Here is a 17,500-nt window from a genome sequence, read left to right on the forward strand (position 1 = left end):
AAATGTAAATAAGTTAAAATCACAAAATAAATCAGAAGCCTGCGTATCATTGTGACACTGCACTGTAATGATTTAAACAATAACGCTCATGTAACTAAAATTTCAAATACTGTGAGCTGATGTGGCAGGTAGGATAGTCCTCGGTTCGGCGAGTTTGATAGAAGTCACGGGTCACGGCACCAATGTAACCGCGGTTCGTTAGAGTAAATGCCCAAATTAAACCGCACCACCTACATTGCATATTACCAAATCTTTTTGCAATATATATTCTGTGTAGCACTATTTAAATATTCTATATAACACGCTACAGTGGGCATTTGCACGTCACACTGGGTATTTGTATATTGTATTCTTTTTGCTTTATTATTGTATTGTTCTCAGCTCAGGGATGCTGCTGGAAATGTGAATTTCCCTTCGGGGATGAATAAAGTATCTATCTATCTATCTATCTATCTATCTATCTATCTATCTATCTATCTATCTATCTATCTATCTATCTATCTATCTATCTATCTATCTATCTATCTATCTATCTATCTATCTATCTATCTATCTATCTATCTATCTATCTGAGTGGCTGCAAAGGATTGAGCGATCAGGACTACCAGGCAAGTTCAAGACTTGGTTGTTCCAGTACGGTCAGCTAACGATCTATGAAATCTCTATGACGGCAGTCGAAGGAATAGAGAGGGCAAATAAACATCAAAGATTCTAGCGACGAGATGGTTAGGGGCGCGGGCGTGATTACAAGATTGGGGCGTAAATGGGCAGCAGACAGCCAAGTACATCAGGCAGAAGGCAGGCTGAGGTTGAAAGATCTCATGGGAAATGCATGCGTAGGGCGTCAGGGATTATGGTCTACTCATTTCCAGCAATGGTCAAAAGCTGATCCAAGGCAGAGGAGAGACATGGTGCAGGCCGAGGTCCGTCAACTTGAGGAGGGAGGCAGGTGGTCCAGGGCGGTGGAGCTTGGAGTCCAAGGAGCCTGGACAAAGTGGGACCTACCAAAGCGAAGGATCATCTGGCCAGAACTCTGGAGGTTGGAACCGTTCCGGATCTATTTCTTGCCCCGGTCAGTGTACGATACTCTTCCAAGTATGGGGGTTGAGGGAGGACCCAAAGTGCAGGCTATGTGGTGGGAGAGGGACACTGGCGCATATTCTGGCAGGATGCCAGATTGCTCTTAGCCAGGGCAGATACCGCTGGCGCCATGACAAGGTCCTCGGTGCACTGGCTTACATCTTGGAGCAGGAAAGGCGGAAGAAGCACCAACCACAAACCGGTCCAACACATTCCATCCCGTTCGTCAAGGGGAGAAACCAGCATCCTCCCAGAAGACCAAAAAGAGCCTCTTGCAAACAGCACCAGCATGGGAGATGAGGGTAGACCTGGGAAGGAAATTACACTTTCCCCAGGTAGTCCAAACTTCCTTGAGGCCAGACATTGTGATTTGGTCAGAAGAGGCTAAGAAAATCATCCTGATTGAGCTAACTGTACCATGGGAACAAGGATGCAGCGAATCCCATGAAAGGAAAAACACCAAATATCAGGAGCTGGTCCAACAGTGCAGGGACAAGGGATGGCAGACCTGGCTATTCCCAGCACAGTTTGTATGGGACACATTAACATCTCTGGGAATAAGTGGAAGGGAGAGGAAGGCAGCTGCCAAAAGGGTGGGGGAAGCCGCGGAGAGAACCTCTTGTTGGCTCTGGAGTAGGAGAGAGGAGTTTAGCTGGGGACCAGGGGAAGCTGAGCAGTGACTGGGCATCACTGCCGGCCCGCCAACTCGAGGGCGTAGTGGTTAAGGGTCGAAACGCCCAGTGACTGTTGGACACCACCTGATGACATCTTCTCCTGGTTGAAGGCTACAGTCACTGTTCGAGTGACTGCAGAAGTTGCACTGATTAGAAGTGTATGTAATAGTATATGTATGTATATATGTATATGTATATATATATATATATATATATATATATATATATATATGTAAATATGTATATGTTTGTATATATATGCATGTATATGTATATGTATGTTCGTATGTATGTGTATGTATATTACATATATTGGGTAATTAGTTTTTTAATCTAGGTTTTCATTATAACATTTCTTAACAATGAACATACATTATTTAATGAGCATGCACATAAAGGATTCTTTCGCGATGTACAGCCAAAAATGGGTCTGTTGGTGTGACACCTTTAATATAAACTGTAGATAAGATTGTACTCTTTATATATTGGACCAAACCGCCTGCATTTTAGGTGTTGTTTTGGCTATGCTTGCAACAAACTCAACTCTAAGTTTCTCAATTTTGGAATGCTCCAAAGCTGAATTTTATCTCTGAGCCATACGCACCTATGAAAAGAGCCATATCTGGCTCGCGAGCCATAGGTTACCGACCCTTGCTCTAGACTTTCCACCCACCAGGGTCTCACAAAATCTTATGGGTTACACAGCAAGTTTACATTTCTCCGACTATTATCTGATCTTGAGCTGCAGTTATAATTTTTCCTTTTGAAACTGAGATGCGTGATTCTTATGTGTTTCGTCTGATCCAGTAAAGGTCCTCCAAGCTTCTCTCTTTGAGTTTATTTTTCAAATTTTGCAAAGTTTGCACTGTTTTGTTTCCCTCCTTCTAGCTTCTCGCTACAGGAAGCTGGTTGCTGCCTCTGGCCGTGTTTATTTATATAATGGGCTGTAGTGTCACGTCCGAGCCATAACTCCGGGTCAGTGGCGATGTATGTTTGGAGAGCTTTAATACTTTTGTGCCTTGTCTCTAAAATCATACTGTACGTTCTCACACACTTATGGTATGCGGACTTGTTGCAGCAAGATCCAAAGGACCATGTGTGCCTTGTAATTTTAGTTACAGAATGTAACTTTGTTTTGACTACCAGTTTTTTTTTTCTCTCTTGTGCACTTTAGTGAAATTCTCTCTGCAGCTGATGGGGCCCATCAATTCTATTTCATCAAGGATCGAATGGGTGATTGAAATCCTTGAAATGGCTTGAATTCTAATGTTCTCTTTTCAGGCCAGGAAAATGCTTACATTTTGGATGAAGTCCTGAAAATTCTTGAAATTGTTGCCATTGCCCGGTTAATTTGCAATCGGACTCCTTAGACCACGCAATAATTGAAGAGAAAAAAGTGTATGAAAATGACACTGGTGGCCTGTCATTATGGCGTTGTCATGTGAAGCGTTTCCACCCTCTACTGGTCGCAGCCAGGAGGACTTTCACAGATTTGTAAAACAATTGTAAAATACTAAACGATTGATCACACAACAGATTTAAAGTGAAACAATAGCACAAAATCCCTGGAAATGTAAAACAATAAAACACCAATTATAGATATTAACACCTCCATGCTATGATTAAAGAAAAAAATGCATATAAGTGAACTACTTTCAATTTTTCTTAGCACATAAAGACACATATCCTCTGAACAACATGCAAATTATCAAAATTAAAACAAAAAGCAAAATATCATCAGTCTTGAAATTAAAAGGTTGAATGCACTCTGCTTCGGAGCAATCAATATCATTAAAATGAGTCAAAATTTGGCTCATTTTTTAGCTTTTTATACACACCGTACTTTCTTTTTTTTCTTTTGTCTCGAACTAAACTTTTACAGAAACCTCTAGAGCCCTTTCTAAGTTTGTAAACAAGCAGAACGGCAGAATTCACCTCATTTTATAGCAGCCCATTGTCCCTAAATTATTGTAGATCATAGATAAGATCATCCGAAAGTAGCACAAAGTATGTGCTAGCAGCAAGATAGCAACCTTATTTTAGTCATCAAAGTCAATCGCAAAAAAAAAAACATTCTCCACCCTCTACTGGTCGCAGCCAGGAGGACTTTCACAGATTTTTAAAACAATTGTAAAATACTAAACGATTGATCACCCAACAGATTTAAAGTCGAACAATAGCACAAAATCCCTGGAAATGTAAAACAATAAAACACCAATTATAGATATTAACACCTCCATGCTATGATTAAAGAAAAAAATGCATATAAGTGAACTACTTTCAATTTTTCTTAGCACATAAAGACACATATCCTCTGAACAACATGCAAATTATCATAATTAAAACAAAAAGCAAAATATCATCAGTCTTGAAATTAAAAGGTTGAATGCACTCTGCTTCAGAGCAATCAATATCTTAAAATGAGTCAAAATTTGGCTCATTTTTTAGCTTTTTTATACACACAGTACTTTCATTCTTTTGACCTGCGCTGGAATTTTTTCCTTTGAAGGTCCTGGGAAAAAATTGAAATATTGGCCTTGAAAGTTTTTAAAAAGTGCTTTTGTTTGGCCAATAAAAAGGTGTATAAACCCGGTGTATTGTAAAAACGCATTAAGGATCAAGCCAAGCATAAAATTCATGTTAGGTGACGGTTAATTTTCACTTGTGTGCACTCTGAGGGAAAAAAACAGATGTTCCTTGTCTGTTATGTCAAAAGTGTTGACACCCACCTTCAGCAGAAGATCAAACAAGCCTAAATACCATTGACAGACGAGAGCCCATTGCCATAGGAGTAAACAGCGTTTCAGTTATTTGTGTCTTACGCAACTCTCAATTCATCATTCTATCCTTGTAAGTCATTTTTGAATGGTCACATCTGGCCTTTTTGGAAACCACTGGAATTTCTGGCTCTGAAGCGTTTTTTGCCTGTGGCTTAATGTGAAAAACAAAGCAAAAGTTTATCCTGTGACACACTAGTCCACTATTCCCTCGCCATTTTCGTGGTTCGACCTTCACGTCCTCTGTGCATCGCAGATTTATTTCTAGCAATACGTTCCAACGGATAAATTTATACTTTATAAGCGCCTGTATACTCAAACCAATCAAAGAAATCCCTTTTGTTTCCTTGGCACTGATTGGAGCAATCCGAATAATCGTTTACATAAAGTGTTATTTTAATATTGGATTAATCTGTAGATTATTTTTTGATTAATCAATGAACTCATTTAGTGCCATTACGCATAAACACATTATCATAAGCCTTTTCCGTAATTGCTAAAACCTAAAAATATACTTCTTTTAGTTTTGCTTTTTCAAAAAAGCAGGGGGGTTCAGTGCACAACCTTGGGGGGAGCCTGTGTTCAGTGTTGGAGGGAGGGAGAGAGTCCTAGGTGTGTGAGTTTCTCCACCAGGATCTCCGGGATAATGGTGTTGAAGGCTGAGCTGAAGTCCAGAAAGCGCATTCTGATGTAGCTCCCCCGGTGGCCTAGTTGTTTCAGCACGGTGTGAAGTGCTGTGTTTATGGCGTCGTCAGTGGAGCGTTTTGCCCTGTAGGCAAACTGGTGGGGGTCCAGTGTGAGTGGCAGGGAGTTTTTGATGTACTCGGACACTAACCTCTCGAAGCACTTCATAACCACAGGCGTAAGAGCGACAGGCCTGTAGTCGTTGAGGCTTTCCACTGCTGACTTTTTGGAGATGGGAATGATGGTGGAGGTTTTGAGGCAAGGTGTGACGGTCGCCTGTGACAGGGACCGGTTGAAGATGGTGGTGAAGACCCCAGCTAGCGGATCGGCACAGTCCTTGAGTACCCTCCTGGTACTCCATCCGGGCCAGCTGCCTTCCTGGGGTTTATAGTTTTCAGCACACGCCTAACTTCATGCTCCTGCTGGTTGTTGGTGGGTGTGATGTGGCTGTTTTTGGCCTTCCTGCTTCAAAGCGAGCAAAGAACTGATTAAGGTCCGCAGCGAGTGAAGCATCAGCCTCAAAAGTTAACAGGTTGTGGCCTCTGAAGTTAGTGATGTGTTGAAGACCCTGCCACATCCTCCTCGGGTCATTTCCAGCGAAGAGGTCCTCGATCCTCCTCGTGTAGGCTGCCTTTGCTTTCTTAATGCCTCTCTTCAGGTCAGCCCTGGCCACACTGTAAAGAGCCTTGTCTCCAGACCTGAAGGCGGTGTTGCGGTATTTGAGGAGGGTGCGCACCTTGCTGGACATCCAGGGTTTTTGGTTTGGGTAGACCTTGATTTTTTTATTTACTGTGACTTCATCCGTGCAGTATCGAATGTAGGATAAAACCGTGTCAGTGAATTTCTGTAGGTCATGGTGTTCAAATACCTCCCAGCAAGTTTGATGAAAACAGTCCTGCAGCTGAGAGAAATGTATATATACTGGACTGTCTCAGAAAATTAGAATATTGTGATAAAGTTCTTTATTTTCTGTAATGCAATTAAAAAAACAAAAATGTCATACATTCTGGATTCATTACACATCAACTGAACTAATTCAAGCCTTTTATTATTTTAATATTGCCGAATTTGGCTTACAGCTTAAGACAACTCAAAAATCCTATCTAAAAATATTAGAATATAATGAAAAAGTATACAAGTAGGCTATTCAACTAATCACCTGAATCATCTAATTAACTCGAAACACCTTGCGAGGGTTTCCTGAGCCTTAAAAACACTCAGCTTGGTTCAGTAAACTAAATCACTGCTGATCTGACTGCTGTCCAGAGGACCATCATTGATACCCTCCATCAGGAGGGTAAGACACAAAAAGAAATTTCTCAAAGAGCAGGCTGTTCATAGAGTGCAGTTTCAAAGCATATCCACAAAAAGTCTGTTGGAAGGGAAAAATGTGGCCGGAAACGCTGCACAACCAAGAGAGATGACCGCAGCCTTAACAAAATTGTGAAGAAGAGCCGCTTCCAGAATTTGAGGGAGCTTCAAAGACAGTGGGCTGAAGCTGGAGTCCAGGTATCAAAAGCCACAGTTCACAGACTTGTCCGGGAAATGGGCTACAATAGCCGTATTCCCATGGTCAAGCCACTTCTGAACTCAAGACAACGGAAGAAGCGTCTGACTTGGGCTATGGAGAAGAAGCACTGGACAGTTGCAGAGTGGTCTAAAGTCCTCTTTTCAGACGAAAGCAAGTTTTGCATTTCATTTCGAAGTCAAGGCGCCAGAGTCTGGAGAAAGGCTGGAGAAGAGCAAAATCCAAGTTGCTTGAAATCCAGTGTGAAGTTCCCACAGTCAGCAATGGTTTGGGGAGCCATGTCAGCTGCTGGTGTTGGTCTACTGTGTTTTATTAAGTCCAGAGTAAATGCAACTGTGTACCAAGAGATTTTAGAGCACTACATGCTTCCATCTGCTGAAAAGCTCTATGGAAATGAGGATTTCATTTTCCAGCATGATCTGGCACCTGCCCACAGTGCCAAAACCACCAGTAACCGGTGCACTGACCATGGCATCACTGTCCTTGATTGGCCTGCTAATTCCCCTGACCTGAACCCCATCGAGAATTTGTGGGGTATAGTTAAGAAGAAGATGAAAGACACCAGACCTACAAATGCAAATGAGCTGAAGGCCGCTATCGAAGCATCCTGGGCATCAATAACACCTCAGCAATGCCACAGGCTGATTGCTTCCATACCACGCCGGATTGATGCAGTAATCCGTGCAAAAGGATTCCCAACCAAGTACTGAGTGCATCAATGGACATTTTCAAATGTTTGCTTTAGTTTTGCTGTTATAAAGTTATTTTTTTTACTTGGTCTGAGGAAGTATTCTAATATTTTTAGAAAGGATTTTTGAGTTTTTTTCAGCTGTAAGCCAAAATCAGCAATATTCAAATAATAAAAGGCTTGAAATAGTTCAGTTGATGTGTAATGAATCCAGAATGTATGACATTTTTGTTTTTTTAATTGCATTACAGAAAATAAAGAACTTTATCACAATATTCTAATTTTCTGAGACAGTCCAGTATGTATGTATATGCATATATATATATATATATATATATATAGGTATATATGTAAATAGGTATATATGTATATAGGTATTTATGTATATGTATATATATATATATATATATATATATATATATAGGTATATTGATTGATTGATTATTGCTCCAGCGAAGGCCGGGGGTCCCGTCCCTGTGCGTTGAGCCGACCAGATGAACCAGGTTTTTCCAATGCTGGCGGTCTTGCGCCAGCTGTTCTGCATCCTCTACAGCAACTCCGTGTTGTTGGAGGTCGCCCGCAACGACGTCGAGCCATCGAGTGCGGGGTTTCCCTCGTGGTCGTCTCCAGCCTGCGGCCTTTGGGTCAAACTGGAGAATGGCTCGTGTCAGATGGTCTGGTGGTAGACGAAGGACATGGCCAAACCAGCGGGTGCGGCGTTGTGCGGCCAAGGAAGATGCTTGGGGCTGGCACGTGCGGGCTCTGAGCTCTTTATTCAGGGATCAGAATGGAGATTTTCATTTTCAGCTGAAATAGCCAGGGTCCAGGGCGGAGCACGGTGGGGGGCGAAGCCCCCCTGAAGTCAACAGCATTTATCTTATTTTCTATGTGAAAATTGCACTAGAATGAATTAAATCCAACAAAACAGAAACCATGTATATATATATATATATATATATATATATATATATATATATAAATTAAAAAGATAATAATATATTGACATTAAAAGCATTTGTAATATTGAACATGATCATGATGATACAAAATAATGTATTTTAATCATGTTTATAACAAATTTTAAATTTTGTTTATCCTGTTCTAAATATTGTATAAACACAAAAGATAAAATCATTTCATAAATAAATAGATTTATAAATACCTCAGATTGGGATTTTCTGTCACACAGGGGAACCAGTGGTTGACTGCTGCTAGTATTTGAAGTGGAAGGATTTGAAACGGCCAATAATGTTGAACCGGTGGCTGCCGATTTTAAATGCGGATCCGAGTGGATAATTTGATTGCCGGCAAGCTATTTTTGCTTTGTGCTTGTTCATTTTAGCATGATCGATCAGTGCCACACAACCTCGCGTACCATAATTGATCAGATCGACACTGTATAGACACTTTGCTTTCCCTGGAACATCACACTTTGCGATGAACTGGCTCAAAGTTTCTGTAACTTCCTCGATCTTTGCGCCGATTTTAACGTTTACTGTGACAGTCTTCTCCAGCCATGACCACTTAAATTTATTCTTGATTCCTTTATCAATCTCGGAGACAAAAGCCTCGTCTTCTTTTCTTAGTATTTTCATATTTACTTTTTCAAACACTCATTTCACCGTTTGAAAAGACCGGAAGGAGCGCCATGTTTGAGAAAGCCAATACTCTGAACAAAAGCTCAGCTGATTGGTTATCAGCGAACCTATCGACCAATGGTCTAAATGCTAACTTGGGGTGATGAAACAGTCACGTGTCATACCTCACCCCCCCAAAATATTTTCACATCGAATTTAGACGATTTACGGGAATGACCTTTGGGGTTCAAAAACAGCGGAAATCCGCGGATCCGCGGAAAATTCTGATCCCTGTTTATTGGAGACTCGCTGGGGCCACCTGATGTTCTCGATGGTTCTGAGAGCCCTGCTATCAAAACCGTCGATTCTTGTGGCCAGGGTGTCGTTCAGGGGCCATGTTTCTGAGCCATAAAGCAGGATAGAGCGTACGGCGAGGTTGTAAATGCGGAGCTTCGTCTTGCGTGCGATGGTCTGGTGCTGCCAGAGTGCTTTCCAGAGAGACTGCAGAGCAGATGCTGCCAGGGCTCTTCTGCGGAGAATCTCTGGTTGCAGCGAATGAGATGAGATGAGATATAATATCCCTCGGATGGATCTGGCCTTGATGCGGCGAGGGGGCTTGCGTGTTCCAGTGACCCTGGAGAGCGATACCGTCGGGAGCTTGCCCCTGGTAGGGTCACCCATGGCGGGCCGGTCTCCGGGGTAGGTTCCAGACAAACAAAGACCCCAGCGTGTCGGTACGCTGTGAGGTGGCAGCCCCACCAACCGACTATCCTGCCGAGGGCTAACAACTCACCCAGGAGAAACCCCCTTTGTTATGAAACTGACCAGAGAAAGAAGCCGGACTGACCAACACGGTAACGGACCCCAGCCTGCCCCCGACCAACGAGTACGGATCGACCTTCGTCGTAAGACCTGTGTCGCCACCTAGAATGTCCAGACACTCCTTCCCCCCGGAGCTGCCACCCTGCTGTCCCGAGAGCTCTGTCGCTATAACATCACCCTGGCAGGGCTCTGTGAAGTACGATGGTAAGGCGATGGTGAAACAACACCTGGCAACCATTGCTACATCTGGAGTGGCCCCGAGAGTCGGACCGGCCTTTACGGTGTGGCTCTTGCCATTCCAAAAGCCCTCCGGAGGTCCCTCATCAGCTGGACACCCATATGCGACAGACTACTGTCTGCTCGCTTCCTCCACCATCACGGCAAGATGACAGTGATCGTCGCCTACGCCCCCACCGATGTCGCTGATGAGGTTGCGAAGGACGCGTTCTTCGACCAACTCCACCAGGCTGTCGACCAAGCCCCACTTCACGACGTCACCATCATCCTCACTGATGCCAACGCCACTCTATCCAGCAATGATCGGTCCCCCGGCTCACCTGTCGGCACCACCTTCGTTGACAGCACAACAAACGACAATGGCAACCGCCTCCTCCTCCTCTGCCACCAAAACAACCCCTGTGTTGCTGACACCTGGTTTCCCCGGAAACGCATCCATCACTGGACGTGGTACAGCCCAGATGGCAGAACCAGGAAGGCATTGGACCACATCCTGATATCACGACGCTGGAAGTCGTTTGTAACCAACTGCCGGGTGTTCAGAGGAGCACAGCTTGGCAACACAGACCATCGTCCGCAGTGGCCCAGCTCAAGCTAAAGCTCCGAGCCAACCAGCACAAGCCTCTGCCTCGCCCCGACTTCTTCCGACTTAGCGACCCCAACATCGCCAGAGACTTCAGTTGCTCTATCCGCCGCACTCTCGATGCCCTGGCTCCTGACAAGCTGACAGACTGGGCGGCCTTCAAGGAAAGTGTCCTCCAGTCTGCTCACAATGTCCTCGGACGCCCGCGATCCTCCCCGAAAAGCCCTGGATATTAGAGAGGACACTCAACATCATAGATAGATAGATAGATAGATAGATAGATACTTTATTCATCCCCGAAGGGAAATTCACATTTCCAGCAGCATCCCTTCGCTGAGAACAATACAATAATAAAACAAAAAGAATACAATATACAAATACCCAGTGTGACGTGCAAATGCCCACTGTAGCGTGTTATATAGAATAACTAAATAGTGCTAAACAGAATACATATTGCAATAAGATTCGGTAATATGCAATGTAGGTGGTGTGGTTTACTGTGGGCTTTTACTCTGCCGGGTAGAGTTAAAGAGCCTCATGGAATGAGGAAGAAAAGATCTCTTCAGTCTGTCCGTAGTACAAGACAGTGACAGCAGTCTGTCGCTGAAACTGCTCTTCTGTCTGGAGATAATGCTGTGTAGTGGATGCGATGGATTGTCCATGATTGACCGCAGCTTTTCCAGTGCCCGTCTCTCAGCTACTGTTGTTAGGCTGTCCAGCTTTTGCCCACAACAGAGCTCGCTTTCCTAGCCAGTTTATTGAGACGAGAGGCATCCTTCTTCTTGACGCTGCCTCCCCAACACGCTGTCGCATAGAAGAGGGCGCTTGCCACAACTGTCTCATAGAATATTTTCAGGAGCTTTTTGCAGATTTTGAAGGAGGCCAGCCTTCTGAGGAAGTAAAGTCCGGCTTTGCCCTTTCCTACATAGAGCTTCTGTGTTGGCAGTCCAGTCCAGTTTGTTGTCCAGCTGCACACCCAGGTATTTGTAGGTCTGGACAAATTCTACACATTCTCCTTTGATGCTTACAGGAACCGGGTGAGTTCTGGTTCTCCTGAAGTCCACCACCATCTCCCTGGTCTTGGTGGTGTTCAGGTGCAGGTGGTTTGCGTCGCTCCATCGGACAAAGTCCTGAATCAATTTTCTGTACTCCTCCTCCTGCCCATTTCTGATACATCCCACGATCGCAGTGTCGTCGGCAAACTTTTGCACATGGCAGGACTCAGAGACTCCGAGGCGACCTCACGGAGTATCAGAGACTGAACCGCCTGCGCAATGTGGCCATCGCTGAAGATAGGGAGAGGTTTTGGCAGGCAGAAGCCCAACAGCTTGAGTCCCCGGCCAACAACAACATGAGCCGCGTATTCAGTCTACTACGCCAAGCCCGTAGCGGCCCACACATGGAGATAGCCCTGGTAAAAGACTCAGACGGCAACCTCATCATGACAGAAGCCAACTGCCTCGCGCGCTGGAAGGAGCACTTTAGCCTCCTCTTGCAGCACAGCACCATCCCGGCTGATCCCACCCTCCTAGTGGCTGCAAACACGGCACCTCCTAGCGACGCCTGCTGCACAGACCCTGTAACACCCGAGGAAGTGAGAGCTGTTCTGAAGAAGCTAAACACCAAGAAAGCCCCCGGCATCTGTGCCATTACCGGTGAGATGCTCAAGGCCGGCGGTGATGGCATGGTGGAGTGGCTAACCTGCCTATTCAACCAGGTGTGGGAATCGGAGCAGCTGCCCACCGACTGGATCAGAGGAGTCATCATGCCCTTCTGGAAATGCAAGGGTGACAGGCTTGTCTGTGGAAACCACAGAGGTGCAGGACAAAGACTAGGAACCTTCCCGTGGTGTCCTGCGAAGGGCTCTCTCCCGGGGGAGCCTTACGAATCCAACTCGATCCACTCAGACTCTCTCTTTCTATCTTTCTTGGTCCTCTCTCCTTCTTTGTCTCTCCTTTTCTCTCTTTCGCCTTTTCAGTCTTGTCTCTCATTTTCTCTATCCATCTCCCCCTATGTTCCCTCACGGAGTCTGCGCTCGGAAAATGCTGGTCTGCTTGTGACTCCGAGAGCCAAGAAGTCTGCGGGCTCGAGAGCGTTCTCCATCCGGGCCCCGGTGTTGTGGAACGCCCTGCCTCTGGAGATAAGATCTGCAACCTCAACGGAAGTTTTTAAATTGAGGCTTAAGACACACTTCTATTCCAAAGCATATGATTGATGCCCACCTCGTATTCTGTTTTGTCCTGTCTTTTTCTGAGGCCTGCCTGGCTGATACGAAGGAGAAGGATGATTTGGGATGGGTCAGCGGACCGGGGTCTGACCTGCAGCATGTCAACCCCTGCATTTACCAGCTGGCGTCGTCGTTGATGTCATGCTCTTTCCGGACATTTTCAACATCTTACCTAGTGTTTACTATTCTGTGTACAGTTATGCTAATTGTAATTCACCCTGTTCAATCCTGGAAGGGGGATTACCACATGTGAGGTCCTTTTCTCAAGGTTTCTCTTTTCTCCTCACACAGTTTTTCCTTGCCCGCATGCTGGTTTGCTAGTTTAAGATCAGGTAATTGTGTAATTTTGTAACTGTAATTCTGTGCAGTCCTTTGAGACATTTTTGTGATTAAGGGCTATATAAATAAATTTGACTTGACTTGACTTGACTCTTTCCTACTCTCTCCCCACCTCTCTAACTCTCTTTTCCCCTTTTTTGCATTTTACTCTGTCTGTCTTTCTCTCTTTCTATCTGTCCCTCTCTTTCTCTCTTCTACTCTCCTCTCTCTGTTCTTCTTAGGGCGGGCGACTTCGAGAGCAACCCTGGCCCCCCAGTCCAAATGCCAGTGGTGCTTTCAAACCATTGGCTGCGACCACACCCCAATAACCTGTACTACCTGCCCACGGGGCTTCCATAAATCATGCACCGACCTGTCCGAACGTACTAAGGACTTCAGAGGCTTCGTCTGCTTGGTTTGCTTGGGTCACACCCCGTCAGTCCTGGCGGCACAGGACAGTCGCAGCCCCCTCTCCTTCGGAGAACTACGGAGCCACCCACGAGCGGGTCTAGCGCTACTAAGGATTACCTTAGGCGCCTTGAGTTTCTCAACAACAACAACAACAACCACAGAGGTATAACCTTACTCTCCATCCCGGGCAAGGTCTTTACCAGGATCTTGCTCAGCCGTGCCCTTCCAGCAATCAGAAGCTGCCGCCGTCCCCAGCTGGCTGGCTTTATGCCCAACCGCTCCACGACGGACCACATCTCTGCCGTCCGTTTGCTGATAGAGAAGACCCGTGAATTCCGTAAAGATCGCCATCTGTATATCGGATTCATTGATCTGAAGGTCGCCTTTGACACCGTCTGCCACTCTTCACTGTGGAACATCCTCCAAGCTCTCGGAGCACCACCCAAGATCATAGCCCTGTTCAAGCTGCTCTACAGCAACGCAGAGAGCTGTGTCCGTCTCAACGGCATTGACTCTGACTGGTTTACTATCTCCAGCGGCGTTCGTCAAGGCTGCGTGGCTGCTCCCGACCTTTATAATTGCATCATCGACCATCTGATGTTCAGGGTTAGTGAGCGCATCCCCGGAGTGTCTTTCGGCAACTACCACCTGACTGACCTGGAGTATGCTGACGACACCATCATGCTCAGCACTTCCTACAGCCAGCTAAGAGACGCTCTGGGCATTTACAGTGAAGAGGCAGCGCGGCTTGGCCTCAAAGTGAGTCGGACGAAAACCAAGTTCATGTATGTCGGTGATGGACCAGATAGATATATATATATAAATGTATACATATATATATATATGTTTATATGTATGTGTATGTATATATATATATATATATATATATATATATATATATATATATATATATATATATATATATATTTTTTATATGTATATGTATGTGTGTATGTGTATATGGCTCAGAAACATGGCCCCTGAACGACACCCTGGCCACAAGAATCGACGGTTTTGATAGCAGGGTCATCAGGTGGTATGTGTATATATGTATATTACGGTTGATCACAAAAACTACGGGTTTCCCCTTAAAAAAAATAAAGAAATAAAATCGTAAAAACATTCCACCGCAAGATGGAGACGAAGTACCATTTCAATTAAAAGTCTATTGGCGCTGCCAGAATCAACTCCTTGCCCTGAAGAATTCTCGGGCCGGCGTGATGAGGGGGCCCTATCGTGGATGCAGTGCCGGAGCTAAGGCTAAGCGGCTAGCGGCGTTATAAGTCTTCGGTGCCGTCCGTAATCATGGTAATTGTAAACTCTATACCACATAAGACAGACGAACTGGCTGTATTGGTGAAAAACAAAGCGCACAGGAAGTGCAGTTTGCTGTGTTTTACGGAAACATGGCTCACGTCTAGCATCCCGGACGCTAACGTTGTAGCTACCTGGAGCAAGTACATACATCGCAGGTAATTGACTATGCAATTTTTTCAAAATTATTGTAATTTCATTTCGAAACTGATCAAAATCATTTATGTAATTATAAACTCACAAATATGGGCATGAATCTACTCATCACTGCCGCGGTGGACTCGCTAACACAAGGTGGTGTATGCCTGGGCACAAAGATTTAAAATAAATAAATATATATATATATATATATATATTGCATCAAATATTGAAAAGAAAACTGAAGGTTTTCTATGACTTTGTTATTTTAAATACATTATTGAGCTTTAAAGAACTTTCTTTCGATTGCGCAGCCAACCACCCCCCCCAAGGTTACTATAGGAAATACACTAAGACGTCATGATCCGAAATCATGCATGGCACGAAAGATTCCCCTGCTTAAATTAGCACATGTCAAGGCCGGTCTTAAGTTTGCATATGACCATTTGGATGATACAGAGGAGTCATGGGAGAAAGTTTTGTGGTCAGATGAGACTAAAATAGAACTTTTTGGTCATAATTCCACTAAGCGTGTTCGGAGGAAGAAGAATGAAAAGTACAATCCGAAGAACACCATCTGTACTGTAAAGCATGGGGGTGGTAGCATCATGCTTCGAGGGTGTTTTTCTGCACATGCGACAGGATTGCACTGCATTAAAGAAAGGATAACTTGGGCCGTATATTGTGAGATTTTGAGAAACACTTTTCTTCCCTCAGTCAGAGCATTGAAGAGGGGTCGTGGCTGGATCTTCAAACACAACACCGACCTACAGCACACTGCCAGGAAAACCAAGGAGTGGCTTCGTAGGAAGCATATTAAGGTTCTAGCGTGGCCCAGCCAGTCTCCGGACCTGAATCCAATTGAAACTCTTTGGAGGGAGCTCAAAATCTGTGTTTCTTAGCAACAGCACAGAAACCTGACTGATCTAGAGAAGATCTGTGTGGTGGAGTGGGCCAAGATCCTTCCTGCAGTGTGTGCAAACCTGGCGAAAGACTACAGGAAACGTTTGACCTCTGTAATAGCAAATGAAGGCTACTGTACAGAATATTAACATTCATTTTCTCAGGTGTTCAAATACTTATTTGCAGCTATATCACACAAATAAATCATTAAAAAAAATAATGCATTGTGATTTCTGGATTTTTCATTTTAGTTTATCACTCTCATAGTGTACATACACCTATGATAAAAGTTTCAGACCCCTCCATGATTTCTAAGTGGGAGAAATAACAAAATAGTAGCATGTTCAAATACTTATTTTCTTTACTGTATGTTCGCTGATCAAAATTACAATGAGATTCGAACCTAGGATTAGGGTTAGAGCATCGAAAACTAACCACTAGATGATCAGTGACACAAATGTCACACTACAAGGCATTCGATTTTTTTTCATTATCCAGGGTCTGTCCGCACGGGTGCTTGAAATCTTTGAAAGTGCTTTAATTTAAATTTTCTGTTTTCAAGGTCAGGAACATGCTTGAATTTTGGGTGAAGTGGTTGAAAATGCTTGAATTATTTCCAATTGCAGTTTTTCTTGGCAGTGTGAAGCTTTTAAAGGGATTCCAAATACCCTATTTTTTCCCCAATATGGCACAGAATCATGCAGATAGATTCCACGCGCCACCTCGAGGAATTAATTTTTAGACCGTTTGATCTAATTTCTCCAAAAGCTGTGATGTCATTGGATGACAGCTAGAACTAAAACAATGGCGCGACCCGCTGAAAAACAGACGGCGATTTTAGTCATCAGCGAATGCATAGCTCTCATTTCTGCTTGGAGTGATTGGAACTTTACTCACCGTGTCGCTGAGATACTTCTGATGGTTTTGTCATAGGCGCTTGCTTTTATCATCTCAAGCTGCGCCCAGTAAGTCTACCTAACGTCTTGTTCATTTTTTGCATTTGCTTCCTCAGAGGTATGTGATTGTGACTTTTCCTTTCTTGATTTTTGCCGCATGTTTTGCAATTGATTTGATATTGTCCAGATAGCTCCCCGTAAATGTGCTGGCTCCCAAAGGCTTCCAGTTTTGTTTGGTCTAGATTAGTCCCATTAGCAGTCGGCTAACTGACTTGGCTGCCGTGTTCATTGTTTTTTCCTCCCAGCTGGGTTCGTGTATGTTGCCGTAATTGTTATTTTGAGGTTGGCTCACGGTTATCCTGGCTGCTTACTGCGTGTTTTCAGTCAGCCAGCCTCCCATTTTTCCTCTGATCGGTCTTGGATAGCCACTTTTAGCAGCCGGCTAGCCTGCCTGTGTGTTTTTTTTTTGCCAGTTCGCCCCATTTTGTCTGCCCGCCATTTGTTGTACCATTGCTGCACCCGCCTGCCACACAATATAGGCATTCTCCACAAAAACTAACATAACTTTGCTTAAAACACTCAAAACCTTTTCGACTAGTTAACCTGTAAACCAATAAGGTGATTGGCTTGCTATGGTGCTGTG

General features: G+C 44.3%; 2 protein-coding genes across 5 annotated transcripts in view; both read left to right on the forward strand.

The window, feature by feature from the left end:
* Positions 1–16,141, forward strand: part of fam184b (family with sequence similarity 184 member B) — a 184,294-nt gene extending 168,153 nt beyond the window's left edge. Inside the window, exons 19-20 of one of the 2 annotated variants that reach the window (XR_015851174.1) lie at positions 13,438–14,365; positions 15,776–16,141. The gene's annotated coding sequence lies outside the window, so the exon portion shown is untranslated. The remainder of the gene's footprint in view (positions 1–13,437; positions 14,366–15,775) is intronic. The other variant, XR_015851175.1, reaches the window with a different exon arrangement.
* LOC148361961 (amyloid beta precursor protein binding family B member 2-like) overlaps positions 1–17,500 on the forward strand; it is a 199,470-nt gene that overhangs the window by 34,858 nt on the left and 147,112 nt on the right. The window lies entirely within an intron of this gene.

This window comes from Urocampus carinirostris, chromosome 8, assembly GCF_059441175.1.
Source record: "Urocampus carinirostris isolate Australia breed hairy pipefish chromosome 8, RoL_Ucar_1.0, whole genome shotgun sequence".
NCBI lineage: Eukaryota > Metazoa > Chordata > Actinopteri > Syngnathiformes > Syngnathidae > Urocampus > Urocampus carinirostris.